At 34.3% G+C, this 25,093-nt stretch overlaps 1 protein-coding gene and 1 long non-coding RNA gene across 28 annotated transcripts in view; one reads left to right on the top strand and one right to left on the bottom strand.

The window, feature by feature from the left end:
• Nucleotides 1–25,093, top strand: part of LOC145668699 (uncharacterized) — an 867,338-nt gene that overhangs the window by 790,915 nt on the left and 51,330 nt on the right. The window contains exon 4 of one of the 2 annotated variants that reach the window (XR_014128071.1): nucleotides 20,353–24,047. The exons of the other annotated variant lie outside the window; for it this stretch is intronic. This is a non-coding gene — a long non-coding RNA (uncharacterized LOC145668699). Of the gene's footprint in view, nucleotides 1–20,352; nucleotides 24,048–25,093 lie in introns of those variants that run through there. 2 annotated transcript variants of the gene reach the window in all.
• trol (terribly reduced optic lobes) overlaps nucleotides 1–25,093 on the bottom strand; it is a 1,284,884-nt gene that overhangs the window by 1,223,481 nt on the left and 36,310 nt on the right. The window lies entirely within an intron of this gene.

Below are 25,093 nucleotides of genomic sequence, written 5' to 3'. Positions count from 1 at the left end.
AGGTTTGAGCAATAATGGTTTCTGAGAGGAATTTCTCGCTTAACCTAACTAAATCTAAATTCACGATGAGTTTATTCACCTGTATGCGGCTTTAAATGCCTAATTTCAACACTAAAATGCACTGCACTTATTTAAACACTAATGAACTGAAATCACTAATGTGCGTTTGGCGTCACGATACAGTGAGCAGGATGTTTTGCTGATTGATGGCCAGTCAAACAACAAAAGCGTCCTTTTCCCTTTTTCGCTTCCGCCAAGGAGGATGGAATGAAAGTTAAACAGATGAAAAAAAAAAACTTTCAGCACACAATAAATATCACACATGCAAAATGCACATGCACAAAACACAGTTCACTTAAATAACTTAAACTGGTATCAAAGTTTACGATGTCACGATTATTCCTGATATCCTAAGACTGTGCAAAAAGTTCACGATATCCTAGGTTGTTCAAGATATCCTAGATTGTTCAAGATATCCCACAAAGCTGACACCAAATTATGTGGCGGGCCGGCGGTATGCGTTTGCGTAGACCGGCACCCACACAAGAGAGTTTTGTAATTTACCAAAATACTTCTAATTAGTCAACCAAAGTTTCTGCAAAACACCAACTATAACTCGAGCGGCAAAGTTATACTGGAAACAGGAACTCAGCTAACAAAACAGTTCGAAGAATCTTAGTATTACACGGTAGCGTTGGCCGTGGCGAAGACTTATCTTCTAATGGAAACAATGGAATCGTTATCCTGATTAAGGTTTGATAACCAACAATCCTTTGGGATATCTCTTGAAACAAAACTCGACAAATATGTTCCTTGCAGTAAGCCTGCAGTTTATTGGCTCTAAGCAAATTACAAGAACCAGAGCCGGGGCGATTGTGTAAGTACTGTGTCTATTTATAAAAAGAGTTTTAACTTACGTGGCGACGTTCCAATAGGTAGTAAAAATAACTCACTAAATGTCACTGATAAACAAACAAACTTGACTGTAGCACTTTTCACAAATAAAACAAAACTGCACTAGACTGGGAGGGCACGAATCAGTCCTAGTGGGTAGGTAGGTAAGAGGTATACTATTTGATCTACCGGTCTGCGAACAGACATCAAATAGGGTAGGCTACCAGAGGTTAGGAACGGGTTACCGTTTGATCTACCGGTCTGCGAACAGACATCAAACAGGGTAGGTGTAAAGGTTACCGTTTGAACAAAGTTGGTTACCAGAAGGAATTAAGGTTACCGTTTGATCTACCGGTCTGCGAACAGACATCAAACAAGGAAGGTGTAAGGGTTTACCGTTTGATCTACCGGTCTGCGAACAGACATCAAACAGGGAGTAACTATTTGATTACCGGTGCGTTTTAGGCCAGCTAAGCAATAAACTTAGAGTCTGTCAAAACACACATCAAATAGGGGTGCGACAGAACTTTAGCCGTCAACTTCCTAAGCTTGCCAGCAGTTTCTGGAGCGAGTCCGGGCTGAAGCGAAGCTTGCGGAAGTAGATTGCCAAGTTCGGAAGGAGGTAACTTTAGCCGTCAGTTTCCTAAGCAGACCAGCAATTATGGGAGAACCCTGGCTGAACCGTCTTGCTTTCAGAAACAGATTGCCAAGTTACCGTGAGGATTAGGTAGGTTAGTACTTTGACCGTCAGTTTCCTAAGCCGACCAGCAATTATGGGAGAACCCTGGCTGAGCCATCGAGCTTTCGGAAACAGATTGCCAAGTACTGGGTAAACCAAGGTAGTGAGGTAGGTAACCAAGAGATTGAGTAGGCAGGCCTCCGTAGAGGCAGAGAGGTTGGAAGGCAGAAGGATGGACAACTAGAGACTTCTTCGTGATAAGTTCCTGAACTGAGACGTACCTAACGAATTGCGTACTCCTCGTAGTCTGCACGTCTCTGAGGGGTTCAGGAGAGGGACGTTGTCCGACGAGAGAGGCCAAAACATGCGTTTTTAAGGGCCTCGGTCGGAGGTGCAAGCGGCACCAATTTACGGTCTGTGTGCAAAATAGTAACGTGTGCAAACGTTGCACGAAGACCGTAAGGTCAGAGGTTGAGCATGCGTGGAGATCTAAAAAGTACCTAGGGCGGAGCCCGAGGGGGACCAGTATCCTGAAAAGAAAGATTATTGGCTTTGCACACGGTTCGGGTGCTCAAGGAGCTCGGAAGAGTTCCACTCTGAGGGGTGGAGCGTCTAGCTATTGGAACGAGCCATGCCATTAACATCTAGATTGGCTAGAACAAGGTGCCTTGGGCGGAGCCAGGCAAAAGATAAGATTGTGTGTGCGCGCATGCGTGTGCGTGTGATGTGTAGTCCTTGAGTTTAGGTGTGTGAGCCCCTTTCTCTGGAAGAATGATATTACATCGAGATATTACAGAGAATTGTACAAATAGTATCTTAAACTATAAACATATACTAAACATAAAAGATTTCAAGTAGTAAACTTGAAAGGTTTTATACATAATGAACTCAAGACCCTTCAACAGTTTATCTTACTTGTTTTCGACCAAAGACATACATATATATTTAATGCTTCGAAGAACGAAAAAGAATCTTCTTTTTAGAAGCAAAAATGACATTTAAAAAGATACACAATCTATATGGGTTTTCTTAACAGATTCTACCAATAAGAATAATAATAATAATAATAATAATCTAACTTGTTAAAAGACTACATAGATATAGAAAAAAAACTAAGCTTCTGTATCGAACCAGAAGGGGAGAATGTTTATCTACCAGACGGTTGACCCTGAGGTCAAGAAGGGGGAACTCGGATACTGAGAACGGGAAGACAAGAAGTCTTTCGTTCTAACTAAGAAAAAAAAGAACACTCAACACGAATTTGTATTTTAAAAGAAGTAAATGGAATACGAATTCTGTTGCAGGTTTAAAAATAAAAAAAAAGAATATTTATTCGCAAAAAAAAATAGTTTGCGAATTTGCGGCACTACAAATAATTCGTTATTGGAATAATTGTTTGCATAATTAATCGTTATTAGAATAATTGTTTGAATAATAATTTGTTATTGGAATAATTGTTTGAATAATACTTCGTTATTAGAATAATTGTTTGAATAATAATTTGTTATTGGAATAATTGTTTGAATAATAATTCGTTATTGGAATAATTGTTTGAATAATTATTCGTTATTAGAATAATTGTTTGAAAAATAATTTGTTATTGGAATAATTGTTTGAATAATACTTCGTTATTAGAATAATTGTTTGAATAATAATTTGTTATTGGAATAATTGTTTGAATAATAATTCGTTATTGGAATAATTGTTTGCATAATTATTCGTTATTAGAATAATTGTTTGAAGAATAATTTGTTACTGGAATAATTGTTTGAATAATACTTCGTTATTAGAATAATTGTTTGAAAATTTGTTATTGGAATAATTGTTTAAATAATAAATTGTTATTGGAATAATTGTCTGAATAATAATTCGTTATTGGAATAATTATTGAATAATAACTCATTATTAGATGAATAATTATTCGTTATTGATATTTGAATTTTTATGGAAATAACTTTATTTGTTATTGGGATAAATATTCGTTATTGGAATAAACGTGTGAATAATTATTTGATACTGGAATAATTTTTCAAATAAGTGTTCGTTTTTGGGATAATTGTTTGAATAATTATTTGTTACTGAAATAATAATTTGCTATTGGAATAATTGTTTGAATAATTTATTCCTTATCCATTATTTGAATAAAGAATTATTTTAATTTTAACAGTACTATTAATAATTAATGGTATGGTAGACGATAGCCTATTACTTTATTATTTACTATCTTTTCATTAAAGTTTATCTTTGTCTACAGCTCAAATTTTTTCAATATCTCGAAGTAACTTCCTGTTGTCAGAGATTAAGAGAGAGGATGTTTTAACAATATTAACTGTTTCTTTAACTCAAAGTTCTATTACTCGATTTTTTTTCGTTGTCTCGAAGAAGATTTCATGCCTCGGGCGTCAAGTGTTTACCTATAAGTCTAATGACCTACAATACAAACTTTTAGTGTCAAAAATGTTTTAGCCAATCATCGGTCCAGTATTCACGGTTGAAAACGAAACTTTTAGTGCCATTAGTGTTACATATAAGATGAGAAATTTCTCGTCTTATCTCAAAAACGAGTTAAGAAGTGCATTTTCAAGTTCAAAATGAGATAAGGAATTTCTCAAATTGTATGGGAAACATTCGTTCAACCAAGTCATAGGTTTCAAACACCATAAATTGATAATGTGACATGATGAGCAGTTATCAACGTTTAAAGACACAAAAGTCATTACACAATATAGTTTAATTATAAATATGATTTAAATGTTGTTATATCACATACTTTGTGGAACTCGCCTGATCTGAATTTTGTGCAGAAATTTGCAAAACAACACGAGAAAAGCTTTCAGAATACAGATGAGACAAGAAAGATTTCTCTGAGAATTGAAACGAAACGAGAGAGAGTTCTTTGTGAATTGATACCAAACGAGAAAGAATTGTTTGACAATTGAAGCAAGACGAGAAAGAATTGTTTGACAATTGAAACAAGACGACAAAGAATTGTTTGAGAATTGAAACAAGACGAGGAAGAATTCTTTTGAGAACTGAAACGAGACTAGAAAAGCTTTTAGAGATAGAGGTGAGACGAGAAAGAATTCCTCGAGAATCGAAATGAGACAAGAAACAATTTTTTGACAATTGAAACGAGACGAGAAAAACTTTTAGAGATTTAAGTGAGACGAGAGAGAATTCCTTGATAATAAGACGAGAAAAATTTTAAGAAATAGACAAGAAAGAATTCCTTGAGATTGAAACTAATCGGGAAAGAGGTGAGACGGGAAAGAATTTCTTGAGAATTGAAAAGAGACGAGAAAAGCTTTTAGAGATAGATGTGAGACGAGAAAGAATTCTTTGAGATTGAAACCAGGCGAGAATTTTTTTTGAGAACTGAAACGAGACAAGAATTCGAAAAAATGCGCGGTGACACTAGGTCCATAGACGTTTTCTAAAATGTTTGAGGAAATACTGTTAAGGATGGACCACCTCCATGAAAAGGGTGATGGTACAGATATTAAGAGAGCGCCATGCTTAGTGGGAGAGGAAGATAGTATTATGTATAATCATTGATGGTTGTTGCTACAGACATTTCACATCACTGTAAAACTTGCATCTCTACCTTCGAAAGATATCAAGGTTGTATTAATCTGATGCTTGATTGCAGAAGACAATCACGGTGTCCCGACAATATAGCTGAAATTTTGACTAAGCTAACTCACATTCTTCTTGAAAAGTTATTACCGACAAATATTAACAACGATAAATATATTGTGTGTTATTCCAAGGAAATAACTTTAATGTAACAGGGAAATTTATTCATTTTATTTTGTTATTATTTTTTTTTCGGATGGAAAAGGTAAGGTCACGGTGGTTCAATAGTAGAGCGCTCACCTCTAGCGCGAGGAACCCCTGGTTCAATACTAGGCCCTGCTTCAATCATCTGTAACCTATAGATCAAAACCGTGAGACGTAACACTGAAAAAAAAAGTCTGGAGGACGCTATCAACTGCTCACAATGGTCCTTATCCAATGTTGGGGCGAGAAGTGTTTTAAATTCGTGATATACTTACAAAAAGGAAAAAGAAGAGAATTGCGAGGCATATTGTTGTTTATTGAAATTGGATTATACGATTTGAGATTGAAATATAAAACATGAATTACGAAAAATGTCGAGCAACTTTAGTGTAAATAAGTAGTATAATTTGATGTGGTTTAGGATATTAGCATATTATGATATTGTGATTAGAGTGTGTCGAGAGTTATAAGTGTATAAAAGTATTTAAAAGATGAAACAGGGTGCAGGTGCATCTATACTTAGTTACTCTACTTGTTTCTATTTTGGTCCAAAAATTATGTATACAATGTAAATCAATCTTCCTAAAACCATCTTTTACATTCATATACTAAGAATAGTGTACAAATAAACCATAGATCAAATCTGACAGACTTAAAAAAGAAAAGTGGAAAAACTTTCATATATAAAAAAATAAATATTACAAATGTTCCCTTTAAAACATTGGAGAAACTAAGTGATATGATAGGGAACTCCAATATATAGAAACCCACAAAAAAAGGGCAATATAAGATAATGTTCTCAATATAAATCACTCAATTAAAAGCCGTTTGTCCGGGCATAGACCGTCGTAGGCTGTAAAGCCAAGGAGTGGCAGATTCAGTCTTTGACACAAATGCACGGTAACTAAATTGTAAATCCAGTCACGCAGATGAAGTTACCTGAATCTAAGATATATATTGAACAGAAAAAAAGAAAAGAAAGGGAACAGGGCTACAATGCCTACCAATGTATTTATTCGTTCTCAATACTAACATTTTAGTATTAAGAGACTCAATGTAACTAAGAAAAGAAATGAACATCAAAAGTGATAAGCATGCTTAATCTTACTTGTATTAAAACATCTTTATCCGCCCAACAAGTGTAGACTTGTAAAAAGCTTTCGACAGAGTCAGACACAGACCGCCATACATAAAAGACGAGAAAAATTGGTCCGTAATTGATAGGAGCTGCAGGGAATATATGAATCACTCACAGACAAAGGTGTGAGATATGGACAATTACTAAATATGAAAGAACAAAAAAGTAGCTTCATAATGATATAATACGAGTATTTTAAAAAAGTGAATATAGATAACGAAAATTGGAGTCGGGTAGGCTGGTCACGCCTTACTACTTAAAACAATTTTATCGAATCGAGAACATAAAAATAACTGTATTTTCCTTTGGAACGCCTTTAACACTTCCTACGTATACTTCTTTTACGGCATCTATGTTAGATCTGTTTCTTTGATAGCTTCTGGTTCATGTAACTGAAACAACGACTAGTAAAAATCTTTAATAAACAATTACGTGTGCATTGTTTTTATGAATGGGGTGCGAATTTTTAGTATGGGTAGTTTCGGGTTCGATTCCCAATAGTGTGTAGAATTACCAGTGGTAACCCAGCAGTGGGAGATAATTATAAGACAAGTTAGGAACTAACAAATAATGTTCTTGTTTAATAAAGAAAGACGACGGGTATCGATGTGATGACCACAAATTTAGAAAAACATTTCTCGCTTTCTTTTTTTTTATACCGTTTTTGCTTGTCCATAGATGGATGGACATGGACATAGCCTAGGGATGGTCAAAATTTTCCGCAATCCGGATTCCAGAAAATCTACTTTCCGGTACAGGAAATTTCACTTTCCGGATTTCGGAAAAAGACCGGAATTCGGAAATATTCCGGGTTTGGGGAATATTAAGAAGTTCAGAAAAATTCCATATTCCGAAAAAATTCCGAAATTTAGAAAATTTTCTAAATTGCAGAACTTTCCCGAAATCCGGAATTTTATAAATTTCGGGTATTTTTCGATTTTACTTTCCAGATTCCAGAAAGTAAAGCATCCGGAATTGGCCATCCTTAAAGCCGGTTCTGTCAGACTTCCAATTCTTACGCATATATAGGGTGTTTCAAAACAACACGGACAACGTTTGGGAGGTGATTCCTGACACCAAGATAATACAAAAAGTATAGACCAACCTGGGTGCACAAATGCTTCCTTTCGGAGCTATAGGCTGCCGAAAACATGAAAAAAAGAACTTTAGAGGTCCATAGCTCCAAAACTATGGAATCTACCGTAGTCGGGTCAAGACTTTACTAAGGAACTAATATGTGCTCTATCCAAAAATACATGCTTCAGAATCATGCAGTACTTCCGCAACAATTTTTATAGAGGTACGAGTGAGTACTTCAGATTATATGCCCGTAACCGAATTGCCTGTAGAAAAATTGTTACATGAGTACCTTAGGATGAAAGTCTAAAATAGTACGAGAATCACTTTTCAATAACTATTTTGATTAATCTTTGGACAATGTCTGAATCTCTATTTATTGGTTTAAACTCAGTAACTAGGACAAATACTATTGTTTTCTCATTAAAATGCATTGTAATAATAAGTAAAAGGTAATATCAGATCCTTTATACTCGCCATAAGGAAGAAACTAGGAAAACAACATAGTTTCAGGGAGATGGTTAATAACTACTCAAACTGAGGATGCATGGCATGTGTTAGACAGGCTCTTATTTATGAAAGAATGAAATTTCAGAACTTTTTCAAGTCGTAGACTGAGTTAGTTACTTAAATTATGAATTAGAACGGGTGGGCGGGGTGGCTCAATGGTAGAGCGTTTACCTCTGGAGAGTGGGGTCCCTAGTTCAATCCCCGGCCGTTAGTTTGTGGTGAACAACATCATGTACGTGGGTTTTCTCGGAGTCCTGTTTCCTCGTACATTCTGTTTCTACCGATTCTTCCATCACTGTTCACTTGCTTTAATTATGTCTCCCTTAGCCTAATGTGCATAATTGTGGGCCGTTAAACTGAAAGAAAGATTTATAAACTAGAACACATACTTGTCAAGTAACTGTATGTTAAGCCAAAAGTAATATTTATAAATCTACTGCTGTCGAATAATAATTCAATGTTAAAATGTAAATTCCTAATACCAGTCGAAAAATATTTCCACAAAAAATAATAATAATAATATAAATGCAATAATTATATTATATTTACTACATCATGAATTCGAGCAAGATACACCTTAGCACTCAATCCAAAAATTAGCAACTGTTTTAAGGTTTGGCTCGTAGTTATTACATACATGATAATCGGTTGCAAAACTGAGAAAATAAAAGAAACGTGACAATAAATACGGCACTGTTTTGGTAATAATTGCATAGAAAGATGTCAGCCACCTCTCTTGTACGGAAAGGGCACTGCACAGACAAACAAATCCGCCGCGCCGTCTGCTAAACTAAGAATAATATTGTCCCCTTTCTATTCTCTTGTTTGCATGTATGTGCATATATGAATTGCATTTTAAAGATGTCACTATACTATATGAGAAAGTGAAAAATGACGTCATAGATGAACTAGACATCCCTCTTCACACAACAATGACATCACCTTTTAAAATCGGCTTAGTTTTATTTATCCTTTTAAAAATATAAGAAAGTAAAGTATTATAATAACAATATTGCCAGACATCATAAAAATAGCAAACAAAAGTGTCTATGTTCTTTTAAATCGTTGTCTATCATATTAAGTCTTCTTTTTTCTTTCTTTTATTAGTACGGTAGACGTTCATTTGTTGCTTGGCCTCGTTACGCCACAAAGCGGTAATTCTATGAAATAATGACACAGACGAATCAAAACCTGTCTTGTCATGTGCTATATTGTCTAAATATGGCCAAGTTAATAAGGAGCACGTAAGAAGGTACTGCTTAGCATTTTCATAATGTATCTGTCCTTTAGGGAAAAAAAAAGTAAATACAAATTTCCCAGAAATGCATTCAAAGAAGGAAGAATGATAAGATTTATTTCTTTAGGATTTTTCTTTTTAATCTGAAGACGACAAAGAAAAATAACAAAAATCTTGTCATGGCAACAGGTGTCTAAATAAGGAAAAGTCACTCTGTGTGACAACTACGTACTAAAAGAAAGCAATTTTTGTTGCAGATACCCTGTATAAAAAGTCCACCTGGTTGTTGTTTTGGTAGCAAAATTTTTCAAGAAAAGATGTTTTATGTATTCTTGAGGATGGAAGATGTCGCCACTATTCAAAGAATTTATTGCATGAGATACGGCTTATGGAAAGGAAGAAATAAACCAGCAAAACGATTAGATGAAATTGAGTCTCTAACTTCTTTAGACAAAAATTTCCAGACACAACATACACAAAAATTAATCCAAAGATTGGAGAATCAAATACCGCATGTAAAATGCATATTTAAAAAATTTAATATAACTTCAATTTTTAATTATAGAAAAAAAATCTACTCTACAACCATGTAAGAAAATTTTAATACACTTTCAATGAAAGAAAATAATTTTCTTGTAATTGCAATTATAGAACAAAATTTTCATGTATTTTTTCTACCATAGATAAACAAATTTAATATAAGAAGAAGATTTTAACTTAATTTGAACCATAAAATAAATTTTTCATATAATTTTTGAACACGGAAGAAAATTTTACTGTAAGTTCAACCACAGAATAAAAAAAAAAATAATAAATTTTCTACCATAGATGAAATTTTTAAAATAATTTCAGCCATAGAGTAAAAATAAATATTCTACCAGAGAAAAACATTTTAATATAATTTCAACTATAGAAGAGAAATAATTTACCCGTCATTTGCCCATTTTACCTTAACACTTTATCAGCTGTCAATCACGAATAAAATTCACATCTACCATTTTAGGTGAAATGTCAATTCCTATTTGATCTAATTCCCATTATGCCTAATGATCTTATCAGAAAGGAAATACCCTCTATATAGAAGATCAGACAAGTGATTCCGTAATTATACATCAATAAATGACAGAAACTACATACAAAAGCCACGTTGATTTCAAATAACTTTAACAAAAGATATTTCAAATATACAATATCGTAACTTTACAGTGTGAATGTATATACAGTCGTCCAGCAGCAGACACAACAGTAGTTGGCCTTTGTTAAAAATACAATATCATAAATTTACAATATAATACATTCACTTCTACGTGAGAACACTTCTGAATCACACATCACACATATGCATTTAATAGATATAACGTCTACTGTATATAAGAAAATAAAGACATTTCCTTGTTTCGTACATCTCTGTTTCAATACATTGATCCTGCCATTCAGTCTTTTCCACTTTCGTTCTTGCTGCACCCCGCGAGTTTCATCATGCAAGTGCATTATTTCAGATCATTTAACACCAGACAGCGTTATTTACACGAAAAGTATTTCGTACTTTTATCATTTGTAGCAGAAACCAATATTCTGGTTTCGAAGATCAAGCTACTAACTACTAACTACTACTACTACTACTACTACTACTACTACTACTACTACTACTACTACTACTACTACTACTACTAATAATAATAATAATAATAATAATAATAATAATAATAATAATAATAATAATGCAAATAAAGCTTCTTATCTCTAAAATCTGTTTTCCTCACTTTTTGTCCACCAATTACACTCTCCCTATTTTTCTTTCCATCATATTCTTTATCACAACCTTAATTAGATAATTTCCAATAGATCTTCAGTTTCCTGGTTATTAGCCATCGAAGCTGTGTTTGAATTCAGTGAAATCAAGACGTTTCACTGAAAGCAATTGATGGAGGAACTTAACCGATCTTTTAACCAAATGTGACACGCCGATACGCGACTGCCAGAGCTTACCACGCATATGAAATATGATATGCAGATCGGTGTTTCTAGAGTTATTTCTCATCGAAGTAGAGGTTTGGGCTTCTTTGAGTAAAAACCTCAAATTTGATAGCCAATATAGAACCAAATGTTTAAATACAATGGCATTTCACACGCATTTTAGTTCTACCGTATTCTTTAATCGATAAAACTATAGTCAACTGTACTACTTTCCCCCCACTTCCTCTATTTTTATAGTCGACACGTTTTCCTTCATATCATCCGCTTTCTTCTTTTCTAAACATTTATTTTCATCCAAATTTTCCCACCTTTTCCTCATATTTACTAATATCCAGAGCCGGACTTAGGTTTGATGTGGCTCTAAGCAATTAAAGATAATGGAGCCCTTTATACCACGTATCTCTATCTATCTTTTGTCAGGGACAAATTGCCACTGTACTTGTGTCAGGGTTGGCAAAAACCATGGTTTTTATTGAAAAAAAAACGGTTTTTTGGTTTAAACCCTTTTTTTTGGTTTAAACCAGGTTTTTCTGGTTTAAATAATTTGCTCTATGTATTCATATTACATGTGGACAGAAATAAGTTTGTTTCGCCTTGGTGGTATTATGCAACAACAGGGTTATGCTGGAAGGGGTCACATAAGCTAAAAGCGAAATCCAAATCGCTTCACGGCTTATATCCGAGAGAAATTGTCCTCCATTTGAACTCGAAACCGGGACTAATTGGCCACAAATACGATATGTCTGCCGACTCACTTACGAAGGACTTCTGATAAAAATACATAGTACTGTTCTTTACATACTTGTTAATATAATTGTCAAGTCATTTCAGAAGGACAAAAAGATAAATAATTCCACAAGTGAAACCATTATACAGAATTACATATGGACAATTTCAAAATACTGTCGAGTACAGAACTAATTTAGTCCAAGTTAGTTCACTACGACTTTTATTAGTTCAAGTTAAAGAAATACGACTTAATTTGCATATCAGTAAGAAAAGTGAATAAAGATACTAATTATTTGAGTCAACTTTGGCTCTGACCATTTATACATAAATAGATACCAAAGATGCCTCTCGTGGGATTTGTATGAACCCCCAAAAAGTACAGCATTTCATGTATTTTATCAATAGTAAACATTATTAAAACGAAACAATATTTAGAATTTTTCTTTTTATTGTAATTGCATGACAATAATAACAAACTACAAAAAATCTTCATAAACTTATAAAAAACAAAAGTTGCTTTTGTAGTATAATCTCTTTAAGTAATGAATGGGGAATTTAGGTCTGAATATAATACATACGGGGGTGAAACGTTTTACCTCACAAATGTGTGTTCATCAAGATTTTACGAAAACTTACACTTTTACGAACATTTTTCGTTTTTTTCGGTTTAAACCACCTTTGTTTAAACCAGCCAACCCTGATTTGTGTGTATCCTATATTGTCCGTGTAACCAGTCCACAAAGAACGTAGGTACCCTATATGCAGTAAATAAGTAAACTAGTGATACGTATTTTAGAGAGCAGGCTAGCAGAAGAGGTCTCATTACTTGCATCGCAGGAGTTTACAGAATACAAAAGACTGTTACTGTATGTAGGCTTTATTTTACTTTTTATATTATACTAGCATAATACCCGTTCTTCGCACGGGGAGAATACATTTCATTTTGAACATAAAGGGTTGAATTTGGATTTAAACGGCATTGGAAGTGTCACTGTTCGTGTCAGGGACTTCGGAAACTATGTATTCGACACTAATATTGGTCATTTTCTATCATTTTAAAAAAATCTTCCCCTCTCCACGTTGTGGAGCTGAACTTGGATTTAAATCGGATCGGAAGTGTCACTGTTTACCTCAGCGATCCCCGAAAACTATCGATTCGACACTAATATCGGTCATTTTCGATCATTTTTAAATATCCTCCCCTCCCTTTCCCCTAAGTTTTCCCGTCAAAGTGAAATGATAAAAGCCATCCCAGGCCCGAACCTCATCTATGTAGAAAATTTGATCGAGATTGGTCGTGTGGTTCAAGAAGTACGAACTCACGTACATAGTGACTCTACGCAATTGAATAGATTTTGAAAATGCACAGTCGGTTTTTCCCTTTAAATTTTTTGGGGCCCTAAGCTATAGCTTACTTACCTTATACGTAAATCGGACATTGCTAATATCCTGTTAAATATGAAAATAGTAAAGAAAAAAACTTTGAAAGTACTGTTAATATTAACTATGTGTATATGTGTGTTTGTGAATATTTATGGAAGTATGTTTTCATTTTTTTAATTGTATATATGTCTTTTGAAGAGCTGTAATAGGCCTTCTATCCAATTTTCTTATAAAACACACAGCATGATAATCCGTTGCTAAGTTACCGTAAGGCTTCTTGCTGCTCTTACAGAACACAAGAACTTTCTAAGTTGGAAGGTTTCTTTAACAAAAAACTGTAAAGTAATATAAGCGGTAAAATCTTCTACCGTATAGATTTATGTATTTTTATTATTATTTTCCTGTAAAACTCAGTAGATTTATGAGCTCTTAAAATCTTAGCATAGGCCTACACTATTGTAAGCATATGCCCAAGGATGCAAAGAAAGACAAAAAATTCAATTCAATTTCTGAAATTAGTTAATCACGAAGCTATGAAGAAAGTGATAATGCATCTATCTATAAGAAAGCATTGATTTTGTTTCTTATCATTTAAAAGAAAAGGAAACAATATTGTTTTAATTCTCCGTTCAGTTATAAGATTTTACGTTCAATCAGGCAACACAAATTGAAATGTGGCTCTTTTGTTTATATTATGAGCAGTACAATCAGGGTTGCCAATTGCTGATAGACCAAAATCCGTACTCGAAGTACAAAAATTTACTATATTTCAGTTTGAAGAAAAGTATGTCTGTTGTTTATTAACTTGAATATTACTATTAAAGGAACACCAAATTCATACATACCTCACAGACAAGAAGACCTATACATCACAGAAGCATATAGCTTTGATGCACTGATAGTGGGAAAAAACTATGTATATATCGCACACCCGGTGTATATAAATGTAGTATCTTAATGTACAGAATTTTTGGGGGAGTTTGTGGCAAATTTGGATAAGTGGCAGTTGATACCAAATCATTTTTTTTTCTTATAATGCCATATCCGAGTACGTCTCATTGTGGGTCTACAAGCTTTCGAAGTTGCCAGCTTGCATGTGTTTCTCAGTCATATTAAAGCAAAGCGCCTGAAATGTCCATCAACGCGTGGAAGAGTGTTACAACTCTAAAAATGGAAATTTTGAGTTATAATCGCTCAAAAGAGAATAGAGAGAGAGAGAGAGAGAAGCGAGCTCTACCTGGTAGTATTTTTGCATAAAGGTAACTAAACAAATTAATCCCTAGATGGCGGAAATACCAGTTCCAAGGAGCGATTTTGATAGAATAACAAACTTTAAAAATCATGTTCCCACAAATGTGTAATTTTGGCTTGTAATAGTCTTCCATCGGGTGTGCGATATTAAAATGCTAGAAAAGTTTATATGTTTGTGACCAATCCTTTCGACAATGAGAACTCGTAAACCACAAGTGCTCGAAACGTGTCATTTCCGCTGGGCGATTACAAATTTTATGTAGATTTGGCAGTTCTTATTTATTTTTTTAAAAGTATTTTTCTATTCCACATTTTAGGCGTCCTTTTGGCCCTATTAGTTTAATATTGCAATTAGGTTGATACCCTTGTGAAAGGCAACCGGTAGAGTAACTACGTATAGCGGGTTGATGGACATTTCAGGCGCTTTGCTTTAATCTAAATGATGAAACCTATTGCAATCTGGCAACTTCGAAGGCTTGTAGACCCACAATAAGGCGCATTCGGATATGGAATTATAAGGGGAAAAAATGATTTGGTATCAACTATCACTTATCCAAGTTTGCCACAAACTCCCCCCAGAATTTTATATATTAAAATACTATATGTATATGTTTGTCTGTAGCAATTCACTCCCTTTGAGAGCTCCTTCGTGGCTAAGCGGTTAGCGTACGCGCCTTTGGCGTGGAAGACCCGGGTTCGATTCCCGGTTGGAGCGCATGTGGTTCAGATTCCATGTTAATCAGTAGGTCCCTCTCCTATAGCCTCTCTGCTGAAAGGGACATTAAACTCAAAATCAACTCAATTCAACTCAACTCACTCCCTTTGAGAGTCGTCCTGTTAGTGCAGATTCAGCTAGTACTGAAATAAGATAACAAAAGAAAACGGTTCAAACCGTATTACGATGCTTCCAATACCGTTAACCATACTGAAGTTCTTTGGATAGCATAGCATTTAAGAAGTGGTGTTTACGATGGTACAGTATTGTTTGTTGTTTCGTTGTCTATTCTAACATTTTCATGCGTAACACCACAAGAAGGCAACAAGGTCCCTACAGAAGAGAGAAGATCCAATTTTCTTTAATGAATTTTGAGCAACATTCTACTTCTTAAGCTAACAGAACTTCTTTTTGTAACTGTAAATGTTTGTAACATCTAGTGGATAATAATAATTAAAAAAAAAAAAAAAACTATTTCGTAATAGCGAAAAGTACTTGTCACTATAATTATCATTTTGGGCACTAAAACACAATGTAATATTATTATTTTCAAAAGACCCAAAATTCCAAATTTGTAGCTGCTTCAAATCAGATTAACTTTTCTAATTTTCATTAAATTAAGATATTTTTAATAAAAATCTATAATTTAAATATTGGAATTTTTAATTAATATAACTTAAATATTGGATATAATCATTCAACGATATACTCTATTTACATGGTTTGAAGTAAAAGAATTGATGGATATTTTATGTAAATTACTGTGGAAGTGACGGTATGTTAATGTTGTGTTTTGCACTATCTTCTTTTACAACATTCACGCAATTCTTTCATATTTGTATTCTGGCAACACTGCCAATCCTTGTGTGAAAAAAAAAGCACACACATATGTGTAATACATTAGCATTTCCTTGACATCTCTGAGCCATGTATGCATAATCCATGCACAAGTGGGTGGAATAATTTTATAACTTTCTTCATATTATTTATTTGTCGTATTTTATTTGCTGAAAAACTGACAATTCCCATATATAGAGACCAAAAGTTGTATTTCCTTTACAGTAGTCTGTCTGTATGCCTCCCCCTGCGTTTTCTATTATGACTATTTTCCGCTCTTAATTCAACAAGCCCCAGACCGACCGTCCGCCTACAACTGTTATATGTGAGCAGTCAGTTAGGCACTAGAATGCACACAGTTACACTTCCAGAGTTCAAACACTCTGCAAGGTCTCCAGGGTTAGAAGGTCATGGGTCCCTCTCTCATTATCAATGTCAAAATAAGAAACAGAAAAGAAAAAAAAATAGACTAGATATATCTAGTCTAACCTTCATTTGATATTCATTATCAAATGTTATAGTAAAAATGAAAAATAAAAATAATTAGAATAGTAGCACTTTTTTAAAAAATCCAGAACTCTGTGCGGCTAAATGGCTCGTTTCTTTCTCTTTGGTGTGGGAGACTGGATTTTATTCCCAACAGGAGAACATCTGGCAGATTCCTGCCTTACGTAAGTTTGGTGCGAAACAGACTCGCACCTTTATAAATACTACACTAACAGAAATTACTACTTTACACAGGAATAACAGTGAATCTGAAAGGGAAAGGGGACACAAGCCGTTCCCAGTGCCTACCTTTGCCCATTGTAATATTTTAGGAAGTGCAGGGACGCCGTAGATATTGCCTGAAATTGGAGATGGCATCATCTCACGTTTCCCCTCATTTTTACCCCCGATTTTTAAAACTCAACATACACATAAACACTTGGATTTGAAGCTATAACATGTAAGGAATTGCAAACTGCTATCAAATAACTACAATAAAATTTCGTACTGTACAATGTACCATAGGAAAGCCTTTGGTAATATCCCGCCTTCGATATCTCGCATTAGTTATTTCCGAATTGCAATCCAATCCTTCAAAGCACGTAACGCTACGTAGAGTTCCCGTAGTTGAAACAGGAACGCACCCACGGATGAGTCTAAACAAACCAGGGCTGGATTAATCTATCTGGAGGCCTGGGGCTAAAAAAAAAAAAAAAAAAAAAAAAAAATGTTGCTCTGCTGACTTCACCTAATACATTTCTGTGAAAGTACAGTAGAAAAGTTAAGGGAATATTTTTTATATTTTTGGCCATATTTTATTTTTGAATGATGATTGTATCTTCATTATTCTTTTTAGATAGCCAGTTGAGATTTTGATCAGAGTGAAGAACCCTGTTCACCTGGAGGCCCGGGGTTATAGCCCCCTAAGATCTCCCTTACTCCCGCCCTGAAACAAATTATTACGCAAACAGTGTAATCTGTTAAATATTTCGGATCCCAAGCTTATCATTGGGGAACTCTCTAAAATATTAATATGTTCTCCACACTGAAGGATCAATCAAAATGCATCTATTACTATTACAAACCTTAGAATTTTGATTTTTCATTTAACTTCAGTTTTTTAAATATCTATTTTACACAATACATTTTGTTTTTCGAATTTAAAGTTGATTTCTGTTTGTTTAGAGTTTAATATCCCATTTTAGCATTAAAGCTAGAGACATTTCAATAGAGCTGAACGTGGGATCCGATAAAAACAATGTTAAACTTGAGTTGAGTTGATTTTGAGCTTGACGTCCCTTTCAGCACAGCAGCGAGGGTATATGAGACGGGACCTACTGATTAACGTAGAATCCGAACCACATGAACTCCCGCCGGGAATTGAATCCGGGTCTCCTACACCAATGGTGAGTACTCTAACCGTTTAGCCATGAAGAAGCTCACAATGTTAAACTCCAAATAAGCAAACACAAAAAATGAATTTCAAGGCTAATACAGTATTTATCGGAATCTGAGGGGGGGGGGACTCTGGAAGACAAAGTGTGTCAGTAGTCCCTATTACTTTTGATTCACGAACCGCCACTGTTAAAAAATAAAAAAAAACTCAACCGGATAATTTACACCTAAAACTAGTACATAGTTATCTTATTCAATTACTGTATGTTAAAAGACAACTAGCGCCTAGCTGTCTCTCTTATTCCTTGAGTACTCGGCCTTGGAGTACATCATGTGACTACAGACAGAGACTCTCCTCCGACAAGTTTCGAGAAAAAACCAGCGTGAAATGTGTGCTTACAATGCGGCAGCAGGCATTTCTTTAAGATGAGACCCGAAAGACGCTGAAATCACTTTACTTTCTCCACCTTCTAAAATCATTTGGTTCTCCTCCCTTCTTGTCTTCATTACACACACATATAAGCTGGCATATATAATGATTCTATTTTCTCTGATGCTTCCCCCTTCTTCTCTCAGAACCCTTATACGGTATCTGTAGTCTTGACTCAGTCGCTGATTGGTCGGTAAGTTTAAAAAAAAAATGAATGAAGAAGAATTGTATGACTGCCTGTTTTGAAATCCAAAAGAAACAAATGACAAGTCAGTATCATAGATTGTATTCTGTTATTTAGTATTCTATTGGCGCGTCCTCCCTCACAAAAAAAAAAAAAAAAAAAAAAAGGATGAATTGAAATGCATGGTTATATACATACATTTTTTCCTTTCTTTTAAAAGGCCATTTAAAAGGATAATTTTATATGCTGTTACCTCGTACAAATAGACAGATAGATTTCCGCTAGGAGATATCTTTGTTTAAATTTCTTCCTCTCCCTATTAATAATATGATATCTTATGTGTTTGTTTGCTGCATACATAAAAACACAACTGAATTCTACTGACACATTTAAGTGAATGGTTTAATGAAACGATTGAATTTTAGTGTATCCAGATAAACTATAGACTTAAATGTATCAACATATGACTGTTAGATCTGGAATTGTGCCAACTTATGCACTTCACTACATCATCGTCAATTGATAATATTTAAATAAAACTACAATTTACTAACTTTTAGAAAATGAAATGAAATATTTCGAGTTTTACTTTCCATGATGATGCCGCCAAGCTATAGGAGAGGGTGATGATGAGAAATGAATGAAATTGTTGTAATGAAGAAAGTGGGAGGAAAACGGAGAATCTCGAGGAAGCCCAAGCACACGCTGTTTGTCCACCATGTCCTGCTCATTTAGCGGGACCTGGGATCGAACCAAGGAGCCCATGCACCAGAGCTGAACTTTCTACCACTGAACCACCGGAGCTCTACTAACTTTTTAAAATTAAACGCAGTATTATAATTAAATTTGTATTGAAAACAATGTGTAGTACATTTACACCTTGGAATAGCTGACCGCTTTATTTATTCATGTCTTCCCTTTTATATATATATATATATATATATATATATATATATATATATATATATATATATATACAGAAAGGATATACAGAGTCGGAGACAGAATTTTCTGGCGGGATGTGCACCAATAACTACCAGTACATTTGAATTAAATTTGTTTTTTATAAATGCTTTTATCATCTGTGGTGTGTGGTGTGAATGAGGAATTATCCTGGAAATACTCAGTGTCTTGTTTCAAGAATCAAACCCACCACGACTTCCCAAATACAAAGCCAACTGAGCCATGGTCGTTTTGTATCAATATAATTTTCAGTATATAATTAGCTTGCTGCTTTAGATCAGGAATTTCTTTAATCATGGACACTTGGAATATAATGGACACTTGTATCGTACAGAATCCTTATGAAAGTGTTGCTATTTTTACTGTCAGCTTCACATTTTAGATACTGTATATTTGCAATGAAGGGGGTGCACCCTACCTAAATCCGACCTTATAACCGCAGCAGCATTTCAGGTTTTCTTTTGAGAGTGGAGCGGAAGAAGACTCTCGAATAAGTAAAATTTCATATTTTTAATTACTTTATTACTATATACGTGATGTATGTTCGAAGTAATTGTCCCTGATATAGAAGGAGTTGTAAAAAATATTGTGCTTGTAATATGTTGTATTCTGAAACTTCAGGAGTATGTGTGTGCCAAAGTACAGGGCAATGTCATTGATACTGGTTATGTTCTCTGTGCTTTTCAGAACACAAGTGCGTCCGGATTGTGGAAATGAAGAAAACTGAAGTGTGTGTAGTTACCAAATATCTCCAGATGAAAGGCCTAGCACCGATAAATATATACGCTATCATCAGTGTGTTGGGTGATAGTATCTCCGCTACCTGTAATTTAAAAAAAAAAATGGTCACGTGAATCCCGTTGTGACAGGCCAAGAAGCAGTGAACAAGCCGTGGAGCAATAGAGAAACGCTATCATTTTTTTCAGGGTGTAACAGCTCTCGAACTGGTAGATTAAGTGGATTTCTGTAATGAGTGTCTGTGGAGAAATAAATTTTATTCTATATCAGGGACAATGTTGAAACACCCCTCGTATATATGAATCAAAAGTCCGGGGCCCATAGGTCAATTCCATTATGAATAAAGATAGGAAAAAGTGGAAAGAAGAAGAAAATGTTGGAAATAATGTTTTTCGATCTAAAATGATGTTATTTTTCCTATCGCACCAGCCGTGTGGGGCACCCAATGTTAAATGAAACAACGTTTCCAGTTTAACTAGCTGCTCGAAGAGAACGTGAGGGCATCGCAAAAATGACACAGGGGACGTGTTTATTGTCGTGTGAGGAATCGTTTCGAAGCAGTGCTATATTGTTGGTACGGTGAGGGTCCCAAAGAAGAGCCTGCTGAACTTCTAACGCTGCTTCTTCATGGACACAGGACACCTTAACAGTCTGTAGCCCAAATGGCTGCCGCGACTGAAAAGAAAATCATTTTAGATTGAAAAAAAACACATTTTTCCAACAACTTTCTTTTTCCGTTTTTGATATATTTTGGATATATATATACCCCTGAAGGCCCAAAAGACGCCCCTGTAGCACGGTTATCCTGTAGGAGTTCAATGTAAATGCTCGTGTCTGGAAATACACATGTTGATAGTTTTCTTGTTCCTTCCCATAATCCCATCGCACAAATTCTTTCATAAGCATCTCGATTGGGACACTCGATCGAAAAAGTGTAAAAGTTTTTTCAGGCCAGCCATCGTCAGTGAGGTTTTCCCGGGTTTTTCTTATTCAGACCAAGGAAATGCCAGGATAGTACCTAACATATAGGATTCAGACTAATTCCTTCCTCTCCTTTCCTCGGATAGTGTGGTGGCCTAGGGATACGTGACAGGCTACCATGGCTATAGATGCCGAAATTAGAAATCTAATTCCTAATCCTAATCTTTCATAAGCATAAACTTTCGTTAATCATCCGTCTCCTTTAGCCTAAAGAGGCACCAAATTAATCGACATTTCACCTATTTTTACCTACAATTAAACATACTGAATAATAATAATAATAATAATAATAATAATAATAATAATAATAATAATAATAATAATAATAATAATAATAATAATAATAATAATAATAATAATACCAGATAACACCTATAAATGTTATTAAGAAGTTCCTCATCACCATTTCTTGCTTATTTTTCAAAAAGAAAATACTATTACAGAAATCAAAACATATTATTAATAATTTCTCTGCGTAAGTTTCTGTCGAGTTCAAAATATTACTCAGTAAACTAGTCAATGGTTTTGAAACGTTTTCTTTGAAAGTAATAATGACTTTCCTTCACTCTCCTTGATATTTGAAGATTTCTTGTTTGGACGTGGTGTACTGATGTATTATTTGCATACATAGGGCTTGCTGCATATTTTGGTATGTATCTAAACAGATTTACGTTCATTCTAGTATTAGATAGTTTCTACAGTAGATCACGGCTCGGGAAGTTAAAAGTATGCACTCTACGTAAAGCGTCTTGAGAATTTTAGACCAGATATCTGAGTATACAATGGAGTCAACGACACGTGGCGGAGTCTACTACATGCGACTAGTGTCGTCATTTACCACATTAATTGGGAAGTTTCACTGAATACACATCATACCATGACAATTAACTTACGTAGTACTTCTGAAAATGCCTTCATGCTTTCATACGTACTTGCTTTTCGCTTGAATCTACTTGTAAGAATATTTTATTTCAACCAATTGCGTAGTGAAGAACGGTAAGCAGCTTTTAATGCTTCATCCGAAACTACAAAACATAATTGCTTAATTATCCTCCCTCCCTCTCGAAGAATGTTAAGTTACATGTAACAGCTCGTATGATAACAATAGTTTCATAATCCACCAAAGATTCCCCCATGACTCACCAATAGATCACGACCCCCAGGTTGAAAATCATCTTCTTAGAATGTAACACATATTAAATTTAACACTTCATCTTCAAAGTGATGTGTCTTGGAATATTAATAACTCATAACGAAAATAAATATCTTGGATTACTCTTTTGAGTAATTTATGTAACGTCAAGTGATACCTACTTCCGTATAAAAACAAGAAACACCTGCAAACGCTTGCCTGGAATGGAATGAATGTAGTAGTTAAGTTACTTTTATGCATTCTCATCAGGTAGAGAGTATATGGAATGGTATGGAGGTTTATTTAGCATCTATCATGTTACTCAATATTTTCAGCATGACTCTTCGAGCTTTCACTTGCCGTTATTACCCAATACTTTCAAGGACGATTCTTTGCTGCCTTGACCTCCAATTATTATCAACATATCCGCGCTTAATTATAACTTATGAAGCTCGCTTTTAAATTGGCTTGCAATTAGATATATAGTACAATAACACTGTGCATATTTTTTTTCCTAGTTAAATCATTATCCCTGGTAGCATTTGACCGAAAAAAAGACGATTAAATCACATATAACAACATTGTAACGAGTTGTTCACTTCCGATAATATACGATAGTGAGTTTAATAGAGACATACCCTCTATTTTCTTACCACAAAAAGTATACGTATATCGATTTCTGTCTAGGCTAGTCGTGTCATGTTAAAACAGAGGTTGGAAGTAGTGAATACATCAAAAAGATCGTTTTCCTTTCTTTTCCCTCACAATGATTGCCAGTAATGAAAATACCAATAATATTATTTTCCTTTCTCTCTTCCTTCCACCCCCAAAGGAGATTGGAAGTAATGAAAGACTAATAACATCGTTTATTTCTTTTCCCTCCTCAGTGATTGGAAGCAATCAAAACACCATTAAAATCATTTTCCTGGCTTTTTATTCTCTCTACTCCCCCATAGTGATTTTAAGTAATGAGAATACCATTACGATTATTTTTCTTTTTTTCTATTTTTCCTGCAGTGATTAGAAGTAACGAAAATAACAGTAAAATAATTTTCTTTCTTTCTTTCCCCCCAAAGTGATTGGAAGTAACATGTTTTCCTTTTTTCTTTTTGTTCTTCCTATTCCTCACAGTGGTTGAAAGTAACGAAAACACTATTATTTTCCTGTCTTTCTATTTTCCCTACAGTGATTAAAAGTAACAAAAATACCAACAAAATTATTTTCTTTCTTTCTTTCTCTCCCTCCCCAAAGTGATTGGAAGTAACAAACTTTTCTTTCTTTTTGTTCTCCCTACTCCTCACAGTGATTGAAAGTAACGAAAACATTATGTTTTCCTTTCTTTTTATTTTCCCTACTGTGATTAGGAGTAACTAAAATACCAATAAAATTATTTTCTTTCTTTCCCCCCAAAGTGATTGGAAGTAACATGTTTTCCTTCCTTTTTGTTCTCCCTACTCTTCACAGTGATTGAAAGTAACGAAAACACCATTATTTTCCTTTCTTTCTTCTCTTTCTACAGTGATCAGCAGTAACGAAAATACTAGTAAGATATATATATATATATATATATATATATATATATATATATATATATATATATATATATATATATATATATATATATATATATATTACTTTCTTACTCTCCACACTGATTTTAAGTAATTTGAACGCCAATAACACTGGTTTTCTTTCTCCCTTAGAGTAAGTGGAGTTAATGCAAACATCAACAAGATTTTTGTTTGGATAAGGAGGTAAACCAAACTTTGAATATGCCTCACTTATTTGGAACACTTCCGTGAAAACACGTAGATAAAAAAATAGAGCAGATACAAAGCAAATCCATACGTTTTCGCACATAGAAAAGGACAGGACACTACGCAAAATACGAACCGTATGACAATTTAATTGATAACCTTACACTTCAGACACTCGAACAAAGGCAGACACTGAACGACCTCCTTTGCTTACATAGATTTTTACACAACAAAATAGACTGTACAGACATAATTGCAATCCTCAAAACACGCCAGGGAAATCGTGGACTTTTCTACTGCAAGAAACCACGTGCAAATGCACTATATATGTCAACTTCATTTGTCCTACTTACAATAAAATCAGTAAGAGTTATGAAGATGTAGATATATTTCATTGTTCTGATTCTTCTGAAAAGTCATTATAAAAACTAATGTTGCGTATTTTGTATTAAAAAATGTTTAAATAAAAATTATTATTTTATATTCAAGAATCAGCATCATTATAATTTAATTTTTGTATTCAAGTTTCACATTATAATCTAACATTATGTATTCAAGGTTTCTAAGTAGACACTATAATTGGACAATAATGCCCGTTGTATTAATAAATAAATAAATTACTAAATTCTTTCTTTCTATTTCCCTCTCACACAGGAAGTAATAAAAACATCACTTAGGTTATATTTGTTCTTTTTCCGATCTAACACTTTACACTTTTGTCTCTTCTGTTTTCATGAAAGCTTGCAATCAATATAGTTTACCAACTTCTATTGATTTGACTTTCTTATAATTTTTTTTGTTATCTTATCATTGATAGCAA

Source organism: Thermobia domestica, chromosome 13, assembly GCF_964235325.1.
Source record: "Thermobia domestica chromosome 13, izTheDome1.hap1.1, whole genome shotgun sequence".
Taxonomy (NCBI): Eukaryota; Metazoa; Arthropoda; class Insecta; order Zygentoma; family Lepismatidae; genus Thermobia; species Thermobia domestica.
The sequence above is the reverse complement of the archived record's forward strand: the minus strand, read 5'-3'. Positions and strand labels throughout refer to the sequence as shown.